This window comes from Canis aureus, chromosome X (genome assembly GCF_053574225.1).
Source record: "Canis aureus isolate CA01 chromosome X, VMU_Caureus_v.1.0, whole genome shotgun sequence".
NCBI classification, from domain to species: Eukaryota; Metazoa; Chordata; class Mammalia; order Carnivora; family Canidae; genus Canis; species Canis aureus.
The window spans coordinates 86,926,671-86,947,722 of record NC_135649.1 but is presented as its reverse complement, the minus strand read 5'-3'; the positions used below and the strand labels follow the sequence as shown (position 1 = coordinate 86,947,722).

At 41.0% G+C, this 21,052-nt stretch overlaps 1 protein-coding gene across 18 annotated transcripts in view; it reads right to left on the bottom strand.

Annotated features, from left to right (window-relative positions):
• LOC144308397 (uncharacterized) overlaps nt 1-21,052 on the bottom strand; it is a 469,309-nt gene that overhangs the window by 283,533 nt on the left and 164,724 nt on the right. Inside the window, exon 7 of one of the 18 annotated variants that reach the window (XR_013374871.1) lies at nt 19,778-19,867. The exons of the other annotated variants lie outside the window; for them this stretch is intronic. The gene's annotated coding sequence lies outside the window, so the exon portion shown is untranslated. The remainder of the gene's footprint in view (nt 1-19,777; nt 19,868-21,052) is intronic. 18 annotated transcript variants of the gene reach the window in all.

The following is a 21,052-nucleotide window of genomic DNA, read 5'->3' as shown; positions in this document are numbered from 1 at the left end:
ATAGAACTGTGCTATGGTCCAGGAATAAAACTACTGAGTATTTACCCACAAAATACAGAAACACTAATTCAAAGAGATACATGCAACCCTATGTTTCCTGCAGCATTATTTCCAATACTCAAATTACCGAAGCAACATAAGTGTCCATTGATAGATGAATGGATAAAGAATATGTGGTGTGAAAAAAAAAAAGAATATGTGGTGTGTATATACATATGTGTGTATGGATGCATATTAATGGAATATTATTCAGACATAAAAAATAATGAAATCTTGCCATTTGCAACAATATGGATGAATCTAGGGAGTATAATCCTAAGGGAAATAAGTTAGTCAAAGAAAGACAAATAGCATATGATTTCACTCATGTGGAATTTAAGAAACAAACAAAGGAAAAAAGGAGATAAATAAATCAAGAAACAGAGTCTTAACTATAAAGAACAAACCTACGGTTACCAGAGGGGAGGGGGTGAGGGGATGGGTGAAATAGGTGATGGGGGCCGCCTGGGTGGCTCAGTTGGTTAAGCATCTGACTTCGGCTCAGATCATGAACCCAGGGTCCTGGGATGGAACCCCATGTAGGATTCCCTGCTCAGCAGGGATCTGTTTCTCCCTCTCCCTCCGCCCCTCCCCCTACTTGTTCTCTTTCCCTGTTTCTCTCTCTCAAATAAATAAAATCCTTAAAATAAAAAGGAGTACACTTGTCCACATGTAGTGATGAGCACTGAGTGTTGTCTGGAGGTGTTGAATTACTATACTTTACACCTGAAACGAATGTAACAGTGTATGTTCATTAAACTAGAATTTACACATTTTTTAAACCTTAAAAAAATAGAGATAAAAAAAAAACAACAGCAAAAACCTTGATACTCTATGGACTGACAAAGTGCATTTAGAGCTCTGGCAACCCTCTGGTTATGCTTCTTTGATCAAAAGGAACTTCGTGCTAAACCCTGACTCGTTTTTGTTTTTTTTTTTTTTAAATAAAGTTCAATTTCAGATTTAAAGGGAAAAATTATGAAGATAGTACACAGAGCTCTCATTTGCCCTGCACCCAATGTCTCCCATTTTTAATATCTTACATTACTATGGTATATTTGTTATAATTAACAAACCACTATCTATGCGTTACTATTAACTGAAGTCCAGGGATGCCTGGGTGGCTCAGCAGTTAAGCCTTTGGCTTAGGGCATGATCCCAGGGTCCGGGATCAAGTCCTGCGTCGGGCTCCTTGCAGGGAGCCTGCTTCTTTCTCCCTCTGCCTGTGTCTCTGCCTATCTCTCTGTGTCTCTCATGAATAAATAAATAAAATATTTTTTTAAACTATTAACTGAAGTCCATATTTTATTCAGATTTCCTTAGTTTTTATCTAGTGTCCCTTTTTTTCTTTCACTATACTATCTAGGAACACCACATTTCAGCTAATCATCAGGTCTCTTTGGGTTCCTCTTGGCTATTACATTTTCTCAGATTTTCCTATTTTCCCTGTTTCTTGGTTTTATTATCATTGGAGTTTGATTTGCCAACATATAGTATAACACCCAGTACTCATCCCGTTCAGTGCCCCCGTCAGTGCCCGTCATCCAGTCACCCATCCCCCCGCCCACCTCCCCTTCCACTACCCCTTGTTGGCTTCCCAGAGTTAGGAGTCTCTCATGTTCTCTCACCCTCTCTGATTTTTCCCACTCATTTTCTCTCCTTTCCCCATTAATCCCTTTCACTATTTTTTATATTTTCGCTGCTTCTGATGCCCTTCACAGTTTGGAGGAGTACTGACCAGGTGTTTCATAGAATGTCTCTCAGTTGGGATTTGTTGGAGGTTTCTCATGATTACTCTGGGGTTGTATTTTGAGAAAGGCCACAAATACGAAGTGTCATTCTCATCAAATCATATGAAAGGTATATATTATCAACAACATGACTTCTCACTGTTGGTATGGATCTTGACCACATGGCTCAGGTAATGTTTGTCAAATTTCTCCACCGTTAAGTCACTCTTTAATTCCTTACTTCCAGTACTGAACTCCGAAATGGAGATCATCTTCCACAGTCCACAATTATGGAATGGTGAGTTACGCTCCACCTCCTTTATGGCAGAGTATTACACAAATTCTGGAATTCTTCTGCATACATCTGTCTAGTTTCCTATTTAATTACTCAATCACTTATTATATCACTATGTATATGTGTGGATAAAGTGTGTATATTATATATACATAATAAATATATATATTTATATATGTATATAATATATATATATACTTAACTTTTTGGTGCTATATAATTGGCATTATTTTAATTCCTAATTCCAATTGTTCCTTCCTGGTATACAGAAAAGCAATTGACTTTAAGACATTAACTTTGTGTCCTGTGACCTTACTAGATTCTTTGATTAGTTATAGGATTTTGGAGGGCAATGTGTTAGGGTATTGTTCTACATAGACGATCAAGTCATTTGTTTTTCTTAATTTTTTTTGAGAAGTCATTTGTAAACAGTTTTATTTCTTCCTTTCAAATCTATATACCTTCTCTTTCTTTCTCTCTCTCTCTCTCTTATTCTGTCTTTTCTGTCTTACTGAACAAGCCAGGACTTCCAGTATGATGATGAAGAGGAGTGATGAGAAGACATTTCTACTTAGTTTCTGATCTTAGAGGTAAAGTGTCCCCTTGCCTTCTGTTTTTTCTAAAGAGAGAGGGAAAAAAATCTTAAGCAGGCTTCATGCCTAGTGTGGAGCCGAATACAGGGCTTAATCTCACAACCCTGAGATCATGACCTGAGATGAAATCAAGAGTCAAACGCTTAACCGACTGAGCAACCCAGGTGCCCCAAGCATCCACTTTTTAACCATTAAATATGATGCTATCTGTAGAGTGTTCTTTATAAAGTTGTAAGATGTCCCCTCAATTCCCAGTTTCCAGAGAGGTTTTTTTCATGAATGAGTATTGCATTTAGTCAAATACTTTATCTGCGTCAACTGATATAATCATATGATTTTTCTTTAGCCAATTGATATACTAGATTAGATTCATTGATTTTCACATGTTGAATCAGTCTTCTATACCTGAGATAAATCTCATTCGTTTGTTGAGTATAATTCTATTTTTAATACATTTTTGGTTTTAATTTGCTAATATTTTATCATTTTTGAGTCTATGTTCATAGAAGATATTGGTATGCAGCTTTCTTTTCTTATAGTGCTTTCATCCAGTTTTGGTATGAGGGTAATGCTGTCTTCCTAGAAGGATTTCAGAAGGGCATATTTTGCTTTTATTTTCTGACATTGTGGGGAATTGGTATCATTTCTTCCTTAAATGTTTGGAGGAATTTGCCAGTGAAACCATCTAGGCCCAGCTCTTTTCTGTTAGTGGGGAGGTTATTCATTATTGATTCAAAATTTTTAATAGAGATAAGGCTGTTGAAGTCATCTGTTTCTTCCTTGTGCATTTTGATAGTTTTTGTCTTTCAAGGAATTTTCCATTTAATGGAAATTACCAAACTTAGGGGCTTAGACTTGTTCATAACATTCTTCTATTGTCCTTTCAATATCCACAGGATCAGCGGTGATCATCACACATCCATTGCTAGTATTAGTAATTTATATTTTCCCTTTCTTCATGATTAGCCTGACTGGAGATTTATTAATTTTACTGATTTTTCAAAGAAGCAGCTTTTGATTTTGTTTATTTTCTCATTTGTTTCTGCACGAATTTTTTATTTTTTTCTTTTGCTTCCATTAGGCTTAAATTGCTCTTCTTTGACCAGTTTTGTAAGGCAAAATCGTACACTGTTGGTTTTAGATCATCTTTTACAACACTCATTTAAGACTATCAATTTTCGTCAAACACTGTGTGCACTAGATCTCATACATTTTACTAAACTGTGTTTTCATTTCCATTTAAAAATATTTTTAAATTTCTCAAGACTTTTTGACTCACGTGTTACTTTAAAATGTGCAGTTTATTTTCCAATTTTTTTAAAGATTTTTATTTATTTATTCATGAGAGACAGAGAGAGAGGCAGAGACATAGGCAGAGGGAGGAGAAGCAGGCTCCCTGTAGGGAGCCCGATGTGGGATTCGATCCCAGGACTCCGAGATCACACCCTGAGCCAAAGGCAGAGGCTCAACCACTGAGCCACCGAGGTGTTCCCATTTTACAAATATTTGTGACTATCTAGATATCTTTGTTACTGATTGCTAGTTTAATTTCATTGTGGTCTGAGGCATACATATGATTTTGACCATTTTAAATTTGGTTAAGTGTGTTTTATGATCCACAATATGGTCTATTTAGGTGAATGTTCCACGTGAACTTGAGAAGAATGTGTTTTCTTGTTGGATGGAGTGTCCTACAAATGCCAAATAGATCAAAATGCTACTTAGCATTATTCTTCCTAACCCATATCCTTAGTGATTTTCTGCCCCTCTGATGTATCATTTGTTGCAACTGAAGTGTTAATGATAGAGTTTTATTTTTTTAAGATTTTATTTATTTACTCATGAGAGACACAGAGAGAAAGAGAGAGAGAGAGAGAGAGAGAGAGAGAGAGGCAGAGACACAAGCAGCGAGAGAAGCAGGCTCCATGCAGGGAGCCCGACGTGGGACTCGATCCCGGGTCTCCAGGATCAGGCCCTTGGCTGAAGGCGGCGCTAAACCGCTGAGCCATCCAGGCTGCCCAATGGTAGAGTTTTATATTACTCCTTTTAATTCTACCAGTTTTTGCCTAATGTATTTTGGTATGCTATTGTTAGATGCATACACATTAAGGACTCTTATATGTTCTTGAAGAATAAACCCCTTTACCATATCATTTGTCTCCTGATCCCTGAAAATTCTCCTTGTTCTTAATCTACTTTGAGACTAATACCACTATTCCAGCTGTCCTTTGATTACTGTCAAATATAATATATATAATATAATATAATACATTTTTGTCCAATCCTTTACTTCTAATATGTCTTACTCTTTAAAGTGGAGTTTTTGAGAACCATATATAGTTGGATCTTATTTTTGTATCTATTCTGACGTCTTTTTTTTTGATTGGTGTATTTAGATCATTCTCATTTCAGTGATTATTGAAATGGTTGGTTATCATGTTTGCAACTGTTTTCTCTTTGTTGTTCTTGTTCTTTGGGTTTTCTCCTTTCTTTTTCTGCCTTTCCTAGCTTTAATTGAACATTTTATGTTTTTGTCTCCTGTGTTGTGTTTGGGCTTCCCTAAATATGCCTCTTTACAATAAGTCTGTGTTTTGACAGTCTTTCAGCTAAAATCCTGTGATTATGCTGGAGCCCTGTTGGTGTGGTGATAAACTATGGAGATTTAGGAGAATTCTACAATGTTATACTTAAATCTCTGATTTTAAGTGAGCTGATATCCCTAGGTGTGACCTTCACAAGTGTTTCTTAGTTTTTTTACCCTTCTCAGGTGAGACAAGACAACTAGAGGGGACCAGAGTAGGAACACTACCCTTGCCCCAGTGGGATAAGATGCTGGTAGTCTTTTCTCCTAGAAAGGAGCCCTTTATTATCAAGAATGCTCTGGAAAAATTTCACAATGGTTCATTTCCCCTCCTCTTGCCAGAGCCAAGAGAATACCTTTCTTGCTCTTCATCATGAGAACTTAGTGAGGTTACTAGAGATAAAACCCAGGAAATTGTGGGAACTCCCTAAGAAACTTAGGGAACTCCCTAAGGTCCACAGGTGTTTTCCCTTCTCATGCTAGTACTCTCTCCAGTAATTCATCAAAATTGCTATTTGTGTTCCTACTGTTTTATGGCTCCAGTAGCTCCTGCTCTGAGTTAGGATTATCTTGCCAATTATGCTCTAGAATCACTTATCTCTCCATATTCCACATTGTCTTGTCACCTTAGTTCTTGGATAGGCCCAAGAAAACTCAATGATTTTTTTTTTCAGTTTGCTCAGGTTTTTTTTTTCTTAATTTAAAAATGGGGATGAGGGGTGCCTGGGTGGCTCAGTCAGTTGAGCATTTGACTCTTGGTTTCAGTTCAGAGATGATCTCAGGGTCCTGGGATCGAGCTCCACATCAGGCTCTGCGCTCAGCAGAGAGTCAGCTTCTCTCCCTCTGTCCCTCCCCTTGCTTGTGCACACACTTTCTCTCAAAAGAATAAATAAAATCTTTAAAAACAAACAAAAAAGATCTTACCCATGAGCCACAAGCAGCATAGTTTGCTGATGCTGTCTGCTAGCATGCCAGCTTTTGAGCTGAGGCAGCCCCCAACCAATGACTGAGCATGGCAGGCTAGGCCCTGGCTGTTTGGGGGATTTGTCAGGTTGACAGCAGGCTTGAGGCCTCCCACTTCTTGATCTCCCTCTACCTCTGCCCCTCCTCTCGTTCACTCTCTCAAATAAATAAATAAATCTTTAAAAAAATAAAGATGGGAATAGTTACTTAAGAATTTTTCTATGTCAGAGCTAAAACTGGAAATCTGAATCATTGCTTGATGTTCTGACATTCCTTCCAATAAAGATCTCACCACTCAGGAGGGTGGAAACTTAAGTCTCTACCTGTAAAAGTCCTTAACATCACACACTCTGAACTCTCAAAAGGTTCTGTAAACCCAACATCTTAAAAAACCATTGATCTGGACTATAGGGATGATTGGGCCCATTCTTTTAACAAATACTATCTAAATATGATGTACTTTAGTTGTACGTCTACAGTGTTTTCCTGTGAGATTATTGCTACTATTTATAATCAATAAATATTTTAGAAAAGATACCTCAAGACTGCGCCAGCTCAAATGCATTGGTGGTTGTCTCCAAAATCTAAAAAGGTCAGTCTCCAATGTGAGTTCAAGGTAGTCCGTATTTACATCATAGACATGCCTCACAACAGAGCAATAATCTCTTTGTCTATCCCACCTATCTTTAGAGCAGGATGTGTCTTTCTCTATTTCCCTGGCTTAGCATGTCCTTAGCTTACTGAAGCAACCTTCTAGCTGTATAGGATGATGGACAACTTGATACTCAACCTTAGCAACCAAGTACCACATTTGGGCATGCTGTTCAGATTCATTTGCCAGCTAACCCATAAGGCTGTCAATTTTTAAGGCAAGAAAAAGGCTTTGCAGCAGGCCCAGGCTGTTGGTTTGTAGCTTCTCTCTTACCAAGGCTTTATAAGCCAGCATGCTAAAGACATTGGAAAATGTCTGTGGCAACTAGCGATTGTGTATGGAGCCTTTGAAAATCTCCCTAAGGATGATTGTGAGAATTAAAGAAGTTCATATATTCAATGTGCTTAGAACAAGGACTGGAGCAAACCACCTAGATCAATAAATATTAGCTTTTATTTATTATTATTAAAGTTACTCTTTAAGATCTTGTTGAATGAATGGATGAATCAATGAATCAGAATAGGAAAAAAACAGAAGGCAAAGAAAAATGGGTCTAGCTCTCAGGTGAAGTCTAGTAACTACACTAACTATGTTCACAGGGCTACATAAACTTGAAAACACTGGTTCTTAATTATATATATATAGTGGGGCACCTGTGGGGCTCAGATGGTTAAGTGCCTGCCTTCGGCTCAGGTCATGATCACAGGGTCCTGGGATTGAGCCCCACGTCCAGCTCTCTGCTCAGCAGGGAGCCTTCTTCTCCCTCTCCCTGTGCTGCTCTCTCTGCTTATACTCTCTCTCTCTCTCTCTCTCTGTCAAATAAATAAATAAAATCTTTTTAAAAAATCATATAAATAGTTTGGTTACATATTAGTGACTCCTAACTGGCAACATGTTATAATGCATTAGAAGTAATCTTACACATTTGTGCATAGTAATGATTAGATTACTACTACTATTTTTTAAATTTCAGAAAAAAGAAAAACTGTATTTAATAGTAATGCTTTCTCTTTATTCAAAAGTTGTTTACTCTGACAGAACTAGCTCTACCCCCACTAGTCTCAGAGAACTGCTAGGACAACAGAAGAAGGTCCTTAAGAGTACAAAGACCAGACATGTCTTTAGGAGACATGGTGGTCTCTAAAGTGGGGTACTCACACTCATAGTGGATGCATGATGATTCAATGTGGGATCTGGAATTGGATCCTGAAATAGGAACTAGGAATTTAGTGGAAAAGAGGAAAGGAAAAATATTAGAATTTCTAGTTATATCCATGTGTGAATAAAAAAGGAAGAAAAGAAGCTTTCCCACTACTGACTATGAGGCACCCTTATGTCTACAGTCAGGGAGCACTCGTGGGGACAGTTCCTCCTACAATGGGTTACATAACACAGCACATTCCTGTGGATTCCTGTTTACACCCACACAGCTATTAAGACAAATGGGTCATGTCATCTGGTTTTAACTAAATGAACCCTCTAAGGTGCTTAAGGAGCTAGAAATTATTTCTACCAGAGAGCAAAAGATCATGAAAGTGCATGCATGCTGACTGAAGGTAGCACTAATAACATAAGCTCAAGCAAACAAAAAACAAAAAAAGCAAAGCTAAAATCACTCCCCCAATATGAACTCCTTATAAGACAAAAAATGAGATAAAAAACTATTAATGTGATGTGATAAGCAGTTGACATCAAACTTGCAGAATTAACAATGAGACTATTTGAAGTATGGATTTACATCTAGTATTATTAATGATAAACCTCTTCAAAAGTGTCTATTTTATGCCATAACAGAGAATTGCAACTATGACAGTCTTTAAAATCAAAGACATAGATGAGCTAATTCCTGAGCTAGGTTGTAAATCACTGTATTATAATGTCAAACTGAAATTTCAAAATTACACAAATTTCTCATGAATTTCCTTAACTCTAGGAGTGACTGGAGAAACACACAATATTATGTAGACACTTAAAAGTACAGTCCTGGGGCACCTGGGTTGCTCAGTGGGTTGTGCGCTCAATTCTTGGTTTTGGCTCCAGTCATGATCTCAGGGTCAGAGATGGAGAACGGTGTCAGGCTTGTGTTCAGCGTGGAGTCTGCTTGAGATTCCACCTCTGCTCTCCCTACTCACATGCTCTCCAATAAATAAGTAAAATCTTTGCAAAATAAATAAAACCACAGTCCTAACATCTATGTATCTATGTGGAAATATGCTTAAACACTTGTAAACAAGCACATTTTTCACTGTATATATATTAAAATTAGAATGAAAAAATGACTTACAGGGGCTCCTGGGTGGCTCAATGGTTGAGCATCTGTCTTTGGCTCAGGTCATGATCCTGGGTTTCTGGGATCGAGTCCCACATCAGGTTCCCCACAGTAAGCCTGCTTCTCCCTCTACTAATATCTCTGCCTCTCTCTGTGTGTCTCTCATGAATAAAAAAGTAAAATCTTAAACTACTTACAGAATCTTGAAAGCAAATAAAACTTTAAAATAGCTTATTTGTAAAGTAAAAGATTATGGATGATTTCCTTTATTACTACTATTGCTATTACTATTATTCCTACTATCGTCATTATGGTGATTCACATATGGGGTGTGATTTAGGACAGAATAAAAACAACATTGAAAGAAAAATTGAACCATATAATGGACTTAAATCTGTAGGTTTTATAAAATGTGCCATGGCTGAAAATATAGCATTTTCAACAATTACAGTGTTCTAAAAATGTATATATTTTCTCTTCAGTTGCTAATTTCTCAAGGGCAGCTTCTCTCTTAAAGAGTTTTTCACAGATCCATCTTTTCTTCTCAAGTGGAAGTGAACCATTTACTGGATTACTCTCAACTCCTTAGTCTTCCCAATGGGAAACTTCCGGGACTATTCTTGATTTTTCTCCTGCCCTCTGGTTGCTCCTTCTCGGTCTCTCAGTCTCTGCAGCTGTTCCTCTGTCTGTCTCTTAAAATCCCCACTCTCTGGGGTTCTGCCCTTGAACATTTCTCTTTTCACTCTATTCCCATTCTAAAAAATTCATCAATTTCTGTGGATTCATTCAGCACATGATTATATACTGATAATTCTGAAATCTGTTACTGTAGATCTCTCCCCATATTTTCAATCTCATTGCCTCACAGGTGACTTAAGTGGAAAGCCTAAACCTTCTCACTATTCCTACTTCCTCTTCCTCTCTCCCTCCATCCTCCGTATTGTCTGTTTCTGTGAAAGGTAATCTTGTCCCTGTCCCCAGCCAAACTTAGATTTGGTTTAAATTCTCAAATCTAATCAGTCACTAAGACCAAGTGATTGCCAGGGAACCTGGGTGGTTCAGTCGGTTGGCTGACATCAGCTCATGTCATGATCTCAGTGTCCTGGATCAAGCCCCACTTCAGACTCTGAGCTCAGTGCAGAGTCTGCTTGTCCCTCTCTCTCTGCTCCCTCCTGCTCTCTCTCTCTCTCTCTCGCTCTCTCTAATAAACAAATACATTAATTCTTAAAAAAAAAAAGACCAGATGATTGCCCCACTAGGATAGATACCCAATCCATCCTCATGTCTACACACTCACCACCCCTACCTGTATTACTGTTGTAATAGTATGATGCATTATCTCTGTTAGAGTGAACAATCTCATAACCAGTGTCTCTACCTTGATACCTTTCCCACCTTAAACAATATGCCAAACTTTAGCCAGAGTCATTTTTGTGACATGTAAATCATTATGTATTATATTTAAGCATACAATGCATAAGCAACACCATAACCAATAGGAAAGAGTTTAAACAGCTCAGCCCAAGTTTTATGATTCAACCCCTACCCACTTTTTCAATCTTCAAGTCCTGTCCACCATTCCTTGTTGTATTGCAGGCTTATCCATTTCACAAGAAGAAAAAGCCCCATGCACTTACCTGATACTGGGCAGCACATTTTCTTATATCCAGATGTCCTTCTTTACAACCCTTTACCTGGGAGACTCCTACTCAACTCCACAGCTCCCTCATCTCATTGTTAATTTCCCAGTTTGGGTTGGCTGCCTCTCCTCTGTGGTCCCAAAGCATTCTGGTTGTACTTTTGTCCTCATGTTTAATACACTAAACATGCCCGTTTACTTGCCTGGGTTTCCTTACTGGAGAAGTTCCTGGAGAGTGAAGAGTGTGTCCTCTCTCATTTGCAGTGCATCCCAGAACCCAGCTTAGAGTCTGACACATAAATAGAAACTGACAAACAAAGGACTTTCTCCTTTCTCTGAGGTTTTCTGAGGCATGGGTAGGTTTTCCACACTCTGGACTCTTTCCTAGTGAGCCGGCAAGCAGGGCTACCATGAGCAAACTTGAGAAGTAACTTTTCAGACCCTACATACCTTCCATAATCCTTTCTCCTGTCCTAGGCACCAGATCCTGAATGATCTATGCAACCTCCAGCTCACTATGACCTATTCTAGACTGCTATCACATTGGAAAACATGATAGAGAATCAATGATATATGGATGAAATATTCACTTCCAAGATAATTTGTCTTCTGATGGTTAACAATGTTTGACTTAAAGGAATGAATCCCAAAAAGCAGTATTTCAAAATGTTTGACAAGATATGTACTAGGGATGGGGTGGCAGGGGCAGTAGTTTAAAAACACTACTCTAAATTCTTTATCAACTCTCCCATTGACAGGTGAGGTCCTCCCCATGAATCTGGATACACTTGTGAATGTTTCAACCAGTAAAATATGGCTGAAGGGACACCATGTGACTTCTAAGCCTGGCTCATAAAGAGCCATAAAGCTTCCACCAAGTTCTCCTTAAACACCCAATGTCTGGACATCCCTCTGGGGATGCTGGTGTTTGAAGCCAGCCTCCATACTCTAAGAAGCTCAGCCACATGTAGAGGTCACATGGACTGCAGCAGCTGATAACTGCAGAGGACTTAGGCCTTTGAGTAATGTTAGCTTCAGTGCTAGGCATGTGAGCAAAAAAGCTTCCAGATGATTCCAGCCTCAGCCACTGAATTCACCCCTAGTCATTTTTATCTTTCCAAAAGAGCCCCAGACATGATATGGCAGAGACAAACCATCCCATATGTTCTGTATGAACCCTGACACACAGCATCTCTAAGCATAACAAATTTTATTAACACCACTTAGTTCGGGGTGGTTTGCTACGTAGAAATAATCATAATACTGGAGATGGAAATTTGGAGAGCAGGGGGCACATATATATGCCTCTCATATCACACTAACAACATCAAATCTGACCCCATAAACACTGGACTTTAAAGACTACACAGAGTACCATGGGAAAAAATGTATTTCAAAGGCTATAGAGATGAGTTCTGGCTGACACTGAGAAATGGGCCCTCCAGCAAGCCATGGGGTGGGAGAGAAGGACTAATGTGTAAGCTTTGCCAATTTTCATGGTGTAAGTACTCTACCCTAACCTATTCCAAATTACCAACATTTGCAAAATTCCAGAAAATTTGAAAATCAGCTTTCGTAAGCCAAAACAGAGAATGATACAACACTGGGATCATGACGCTCTGGTGACTTGATTGCCTCCTCTCGTACACCTCAGCTCATTCTCAACAATGCCATGAGATTTCAATGGAACTATACTGGATCTTTGGGATGCCTGGAAATTTTGGGCTCTCTACAATAGTAAGAAACCAGAAATCAGAAGGGATAAGACGCAATGGGTTAGATTCAGGCTCATTTTCTTGATAACCATGTCACCATCTTAATTTAACAAATTCTATTCCATGGAATTCTGGAAATTCATCCTTAAAATCTTTATTAAAAAGTACTCCCAGGGCGCCTGGGTGGCTCAGTCGGTTAAGCGTCTGATTTTGGCTCAGGTCATGATCCGGTAGTCCCCAGATAGAGCCTTGTCGGGCTCCCTGCTCAGCAAGAAATCTGCTTCTCCCTCTGTCCCTCCGCGCTTGTCTTCTCTCTCTTGCTTGCTCCCTCACTCTTCAAATAAATAAATAAATAAATAGTCTTTTTTTAATAGTACTCCATTGGCAGAGGCCCCTCACTGTAGCTATAAATCAGTCTCTAGCTGTTTGAAGCAGTCAACAGATACATTATGAAAGTTTGAGAAGGTTCAAAATTTCCAGGAAGATCAGGGAAATAATCTGGATGCTACAAATAAGAAATAATAATAACCATGAGACAAACCTAATCAGATCACAGGATTTCTCTATCAGAAACTTCACTAGCATCCTTGCCTACCACAACATCATCTGACACCAGAGCCACCAAAAGAACCAAATGCCTTCAGCTCAGCCAAAACCGAGGTCAAACCCTGACAAGTATACTTACTAGCACTATGAATTTAAATGACTTATAAAACCTATTGTCTCTCTTCTATTCATCAGATGGGTGCAATCCCCTCTCAGACTTATCTTTTGTACTTCCTCAACTTTGTTCCTGTTCACTCCTCTCTTGATCTCAACTACTGCCTTCACTCCCACCACCTTTGTGGCCAATTGGGTCACCCAGGCAGATTCACTGCTCTTACCTCCCTTCAAAAAAGATCTTGCCTGGGACGCCTGGGTGGCTCAGTGGCTGAGCGTCTGTCCTTGGCTCAGGGCATGATCCCAGAGTCCCAGGATCAAGTCCCACATCGGGCTCCCTGCGTGGAGCCTGCTTCTTCTCCCTCTGCCTGTGTCTCTGCTTCTCTCTCTCTCTCCCTCTCATGAATAAATAAATAAATAAAATCTTTAAAAAAAAAGATCTTGCCCTTGGGGCACCTGGGTGGCTCAGTCAATTAAGCATCTGCGTTTGGCTCAGGTCCTGATCTCCAACTCCCGGGTTCAAGCTCTGCATCAGTCTCTGTGCTCAGTGGTGGGGGGGGGGGTCTGCTTCTCCCTCTGCCCTTCCCGTTGCTTGTGCACGTGCTTTCTCTCTCAAGTGAATAAATAAAATCTTTAAAAACAAACAAAACATTTTAAAAAGATCTTGCCTGTCAGCTCCAAGCAGCACAGTTTGCTGATGCTCTCTGCTAGCATGTCAACTTTTGAGTTGTGGCAGCCCCCAACCAATGGCTGAGCCTGGCAGGTTAGGCTTGGCTGTTTGGGGGGAGGGGGTTGTCAGGTTGACAGCAGGCTTGAGGCCTCCACCTTCTTTTTTTAAGATATTTTAAAATATTTTATTTATTAATGAGAGACACAGAGAGAGAGGCAGAGACACAGGCAGAGGGAGAAGCAGGCTCCCTGCAGGAAGCCTGACATGGGACTTGATCCCGGGTCTCCAGGATCAGGCCCTGGGCTGAAGGCAGCGCTAAATCACTGAGCCACCTGGGCTGCCCTAAGGTTTTATTTATTTATTCATTAGAGACAAACAGAGAGAGGCAGAGACATAGGCAGAGGGAGAAGCAGGCTCCATGCAGGGAGCCCGATGCAGGACTGGATCCCAGGACCCTGGGATCACGCCCTGAGCTAAAGGCAGATGCTCAACTGCCACCCAGGTATCCCAAGGCCTCTCGCTCCTTGATCACTCTTCTTCCTCCTTCATCTTTCACAGGCATGTACCTCTTCACCCCTACTTCCATTGCAACATCTGCTTCCCAGGGGACCCCACTGATAACACTGATCAACTCTATGCAGGCTGGTGTGGTTCTGCTGTGTGAAGACGAGAAGCCAGAGGCTGGTAGTCTCTTGACTCCTTCGACCAATTCTGTACTCCAGTGAAATGCCACACCACAAGGAGTAGAATCTGGTTTCCGGAACAGCTGCTATAGCGCTTGATAAGAACGGCCTAAAGGGGGTGCTTCGGTGGCTCAGTTGGTTAAGCGTCTGCCTTGGGCGCACATCATGATCTAAGGGGTCCTGGGACTGAGCACCTGCTTTGGGCTCTCTGCAGAGCGGTGGAGTCTGCTTCTCCCTCTCCCTCTGCCCTTCCCCCCTGCTTGAGTGCTCTTGCTCTCGCTCTATCTCTCTTGCTCTCTTTCAAATAAATAAAATCTTAAAAAAGAAAAAGTCAGGCCAGTAAGTTTCCTCTCCTTTTCTACCTGTGATGGAATGTTCCAAAACATGGTTTCTCCACCCAGCCTGTTCAAGGACACCCCATGCATGTGCCTGGGTGGACCTCCTGAGCAATCATCGGTGGCTCTTCAAGCCTTGTGGTCAATCGGTGGCTAGTACAGTAATCAATATCTTGGCTTTGTTTCCGAGCCTGTCCTACCAATTTTCCTCTTCCCCTCACTCTCCCTGCTGTGAGAATGCCTCTCCTAGAGAAAGCACGTTAACACTTAATCCTTGCCCAAGGCTCTGTTTCCAAGGGAAACCCAGATAATAAAAATACTATTTGCCTTACAAAGCTGCCAAGAAGGTTAAACTAGATAATGCACTGAGGACAGGCTGGGCATGCAAGAGGCAACGGAGCTTAATCCTCACTTGGCCGTGTCTCAGTCAGCAGGGCAGGAACTTCAAGTGGGAGGACCGGAGTTCCAGAGTCCACAGAGAATGCCCAAGTGCTGATTCCAGCTGCCCTCGTCCCTGTCTGCTCTGAAATCCTGTGGCTGGCGTCACTGCATGGTAAACCAAAGCCCAGCACAGTGTGAAAACAAGACCTCTCCATGCAGGGACCCTGTGACAGGGCACACAGAGTCACCTGAAAGTATTAGAAGGCAGGAGAGTTTTCCTTCCGAGCCAGGAAACTGGCTTCCCTATTGATTGCCTTGTGCAGTTGGAGGGGAATCCTTTTCTATATGGAAACGCTCCATGCATCCCCATGCTGAGTCGGTAAACCATACACAGCTTGTGAGATAGCACATATACTTTTAGAGAGATGATCTAAAATTAACATTTCTGCTAGTTCAAACACTAGGAAACCAGAGATTACTGTGCTTTGTAGAACAGAAGGCTTGTACACTCAGGGCATATGCCGTTTGCATCTGTTCCTAATTGGCATTTCTGGTTCAGGTGCAGGAGGGTAGACGGTTAAGGAAAGAGTGGAGCAGTTTTACCAGGCCCGGGATGCTGGCGCTTTGCCCCCTCTGGGAGGAAATTGTGATCCTGTCTCAGGACCATGGAGCACTCAGTCAGAGGTGGCTGCGGAAAGGGGAGGCTCAAACACCAAGGGATTGGACCATTACATTATCTGTGCATTTGTGGAGCAATTATAGCAGCAAGATAAGTAGGGGGCCACACTTTTAATTAGTCTTTCCCCCCAGCAATCTAGATAGAAGGCAACTATTAAAAAAAAGAATTAAACAGTCCCTAATGTCAATCCCACTAGAAGGACAGCCACTCAGTGTTTTTCAAGATGAAATCCATGGACCCCCTGCATTAGAATCCCTGGGGTTGCCCAGACGATTCCTTTTAAACAAGCACTTTGGGTGATTCCGATGAACACTAAATTTTAAAACCTCTGATTTAATTGAACTAAATTATTATCCAGTCCAACTTTTCACATGCAGTTCCCGGGAGAACAACACTGAATAAGAAATCTCGTGATAGACAGCATTCTCTTTCTTTTCCTAGGGAGGTAAATGGAGCAGAGGTCCCCGCCATGACTCCCTCCAGAACAACATGGAGTTGGCCTTTTCTGAACTTCAGACAGGCTGGACTCCAGGCTCCAGGCAGCCAGAGCTTCAGAAATATAAGGGTGTATCTCTGCGCAAACACCCATTTCACAATGGAGAAGCCATGTGGCTTGCATTTCCTTTTATGGTTGATTCACAAATCTCTTTATGAAAGTCATGATGGTGCTAACAAAGATCCCCTGGACTTGGAACATTCCCATTCAGCTTTGGTTCTCCGAAGTCAAAGCCCTGGGATCAGGGAGGGTTTAGCACTATAGCTTTTTCTGTCTGGATTTCACATCCCTGACCCCTGAGCACTCTGGTCAAAATCTGGGTCTTCCTTCAAGGCTACAGCATTTCTCGTATACAGTAGTACTATCTGCTGTACTGCAACACCCCCCTTTGTTCACGCATGACTGATTAACAGGGGAACGATACCAGCATAACATGGAAAGCAGAAACAGATTTACTGTGAGGTTGATGAAGCTAAGATTTATGGACCTTCAATTACATGGGCCCCTTTCAAGAGGCCCTAGGAAGAACCCTACCAGTGTATTCACATGGGAATATTCGTAGAACTGGCAAGGAGATATGAATACATGCCCATCAGTCCACAAGGCATTAAAATGCCTCTGCCTATGTCTCTGCCCCTCTGTGTGTCTCTCATGAATAAATAAATAAAATGGTTTTTTTTTTAAAAAAAAAAGATACAGAACTGTGCCAACTCCTGAAAGACCTCCCTGGTGCTCCATCTTTAGATTCACTCCCAGCGCCTTTGCCCGTACCATCCCTAATCCCTGACAGCTACTAGTTTGTCCTCCATCTCTAAAACTGTCACTTCGAGGATTTCATTCAGCCACATTACATTAGGTCAACATGTTTCCTTAGGCAACTCTTGACCATGAAGTTCCTCAGAATCTGTTTTTGATCACCACAACAGTTTTGGGTACTAGAGAACGTCTTTCAATTGAGATTTGTCTGAGGTTTTTCTGATGATTAGACAAAAGTTGTGACAGCTTCCCGGCCTTTTGGCTAAGATCAAGTGTAGACAGGGGTCAGGAATTTTTGAGAGAAAGACCACAGAAATGGAATGCCATTCTCACCACATCGTATCAAGATTCCATACTATCGACATGACTTATCACTGATGATGTTAACCTGCATCGCTTGGCTGAGGTGGTGTTTGTCAGGTTCCTCCATTGTAGAGTTACCTCATTTTCCCTGTTTGCATAACGTTTTCCTTGGAAAGAAGTGTCTATACACAGCCCATGCCTAAGGAGTGGGGAGTTACAACTACATGATTGAGGACAGGGTACGTACAAACATTATTTGAATTTTTCTGCATAGACTTATCAATTCTCCCCCTTTTATTTATTTATGCAATCTTGTATTTGTATCAGTATGGACTTGGGGGTATTTCTTTTATACTCTCAGCTGTAATACTATTTTACTTACTTTGTGGTTCTTTTTTTAAATTTTATTTATTTACTTATTCATTAGAGACAGAGAGAGAGAGGCAGAGACATAGGCAGAGGCAGAAGCAGGCTCCTTGTGGGGAACCTGATGCAGGACTCAATCCCAGGACTCGGGGATCACATCCCCAGCCAAAGGCAGATGCTCAACCACTGAGCCACCCAGGGGTCCCTTACTTGGTGGCTCTAAGTTGTTCCAGCTTTGCTCCCTGAGAGGACCTTCACTTTTTCCTGAGTCCCTTTGACAATCACCCCCTAACTGTGTGTGTGTGTGTGGGGGGGGGTGTCTGTATTGGAGCACTTTCTTCCTCTCTGTCACAGCAAGATGCTCTATGCTAACCTTGTATATTTCCTACTCCAGGTCTAGAATAATTTCTCAGAGGAGCCTCAATTCCTATTATTGAGAATGATCTGAAAACCCAAGATTTTTTCTAAGTGTACTTGTCAATGCTACACCTATAATCTCTGCACAGAGTAAGAAAACACATGTGGCAATACTTGTATAATATTTCTATATGTAGCCCTCTGTATCTATATTAAGGTAAATAGGAGGTCAAATGGATGTTCCAACTCAAATCCATTACTGCATGGATCATTCTGGCTTCCTCCCCTTCATTATCTGTTATCATCCCATTCCAACAGAAATTTGGCTCCTAACAGAGGTCATCCATTTACATAATTGTTCACTTCTAGTATACAGGTATCACACTTTCAGAATGATTTCTGGAATAAGAAACAGCGTCATCAACTAGAGTAGTGTTTGTGTATAGTTCCTTCTGCTTTTTGTCTTACAGACTCTATTCCCTTCCAGAGTCACTTACTTTTTTCCTAATGCTAATTTCATATAAAATTTGATATTCTTCTTGAAGGGAAGCCCCCTACATCATAGGAACTTCAGGATTCACAAAACAGGTAGCTGTCCCACGTGGAAGTCATGGTTTATATATGCTTTTTTCCATACCTAATGGTTCAAGGCACCTGGAAACAAGTGTTTTCACACGAAAGGGGAAAGACCTAGCAATATGTGAAGACCTTAAGGAAACACCTGAGGGGCACCTGGATGGCTGAGTGATTGAGCGTCTGCTTTTGGCTCAGGTCATGATCCTGGGGTCCCAGGATCAAGTCCCGTACTGGGCTCCCCATCGCAATCCTGCTTCTCCCTCTGCCTATGTCTCTGCCTCTCTCTCTGTGTCTCTCATGAATAAATAAATAAAATCTTTAAAAAAAGAAAGAAAAAACCTGAAAATCCTACAGAAGGGAATTCCTCTAGTGCAAGTGGCTCTAAATGTCCAAGAGTTGCAACTATCCAAAGTAGTTCCAAAGGTAGGCACGGATGCTGCAAAGGCACTTATTTCCCTTTAAGTTGACAGGAAATGATTATGAAGGCTGCATCCTGGTTGAAAGGTTTAATTTTGAGTTATGAGAATCTTCAGTGAAACCGTTCTCCAAGACCTAACTTAGAGGAGAAAAGAAAAACGCCAGTGTTTCAGGGAGCAAAAGACCGACAAGGCTGTAATGCTGGGTCCATGTTATCAGGGCAGATTTCTCTGTGCCAGCACATTACTAGGCTCGCATGCTTATTTTTGATAGTTCTTTGGTTAAGGCTTGCCATAAGTTTTGAGTGGTAGGCCTCAAGTCTTTTTTTTTCCCCATAAACCACTTCTTTCAAAATGCAGTTTAAGCCTGTGGTGTTGTGTAAGAAATTGCATGTGTGTTTACTTCTCTGATGCTCAATCACTAGATCGTGAACATGTCCTTCCTGGGCAGATATTTTTATAGCATTCATTTTTATAAACTCAGCAGGGAGCACAGTGACTGCTGAATAGTTAAATCTACATTATAACATAGTTTAACACCTCTGCCTGATTTCATTTGCTTCTCACTGAGTTCTTTGCATGTATCTCCTCTCTGCCTTTTTTTTTGTGGGCCAACCACTCACCTTCACATCCTGGTGAGGTAAGGTGGTCTTCTACCTTGACATCCTTGATATCCACCACCAGTAATTCAAAAGCAAACATTTCATCCATACCTGCCAATTAATAATGGATTGGTCTCAATATTTTTTTAAAGATTTTATTTACTTATTCATGAGACACAGAGAGAGAGGCAGAGACACAGGCAGAGGGAGAAGCAAGCTCCATGCAGGGAGCCCGATGTGGGACTCAATCCTGGGACTCCAGGATCACGCCCTGAGCCAAAGGCAGACACTCAACCGCTGAGCCACCCAGGTTTTCCTGGTCTCAATATTTTCATGGCAAGCCCTCCTTCTGTATTCTGTTTGCTGTCAGGATCAGTGATGGCTGCAGGATGCCTACTTTATGGTATCAGCCTGCTTGAAATTGTTTCATTTGGAGATAAAATTCCTTTCAGCCTGAACAACCAGCTGCAATAAAAACGGCTTGCATTCGTAAAGCAGAGAAGTTTCCACAGCGCCTCCTCCAATACCTGCCGTGACAGCAAGTGACAGATGGGGCAATCACCATCTTTGTCTTGATACAAGGTCCAGAGTAGTTAAGCCACACCGGAAACCAGGACTTCTCTCACCACATCTACTCCTATTTCTAACTCTCCAACTCTCCTGGTTTTCAATGCAGCAGTAGTATAGTGCACATAATGGACTATGGCATGAATTTGTTTCTCATTAAAAAAACTCATTCTCAAAAGGAAGGAACAATTTTCTTGAGTACAAAGTAAAACTAGTTTTCAAGTAAAAGAATGGAGTGTTTTTAGAAGGTAGTTGACAATTTTGAGACATTCTCTATGAAGCATCTTGATTTTAGAAATCGTTCACAGTGAGGGTCAGATTTTCTAGAAAGCAAACCTGTGGTTTATTGATCAAAGCTCATGACCTGCCTAATATGACATTTAACCCAGAGTTAGAAATGTCCTCAAGGTAGCATTTGCAAACTCTGACTGAGAACTGAGGGTAGCTGATATAGCTGATACAGAGCTTGTAACCCAGGACTCAGTAGAATGTTACTGTGGAGCCTGCAGAGAGCAGAGCTATTTGGCCTCCTAGCATTCATCTTTGGAGATTGAGAATAAAAAAATTCTGAGTAGCTTTGACTGCATCTCTGGGCCAACAGAATGATGAACAGAACAATGCCAACAGGTTCTTGCTTGAAGATAGGGAAATTGCTAAAACATAAAATTTCTCATAAGCTGAGATAGATTCTTGCTGAGGCTTGACTTTAAACCAGATCTCCTTGGGTGC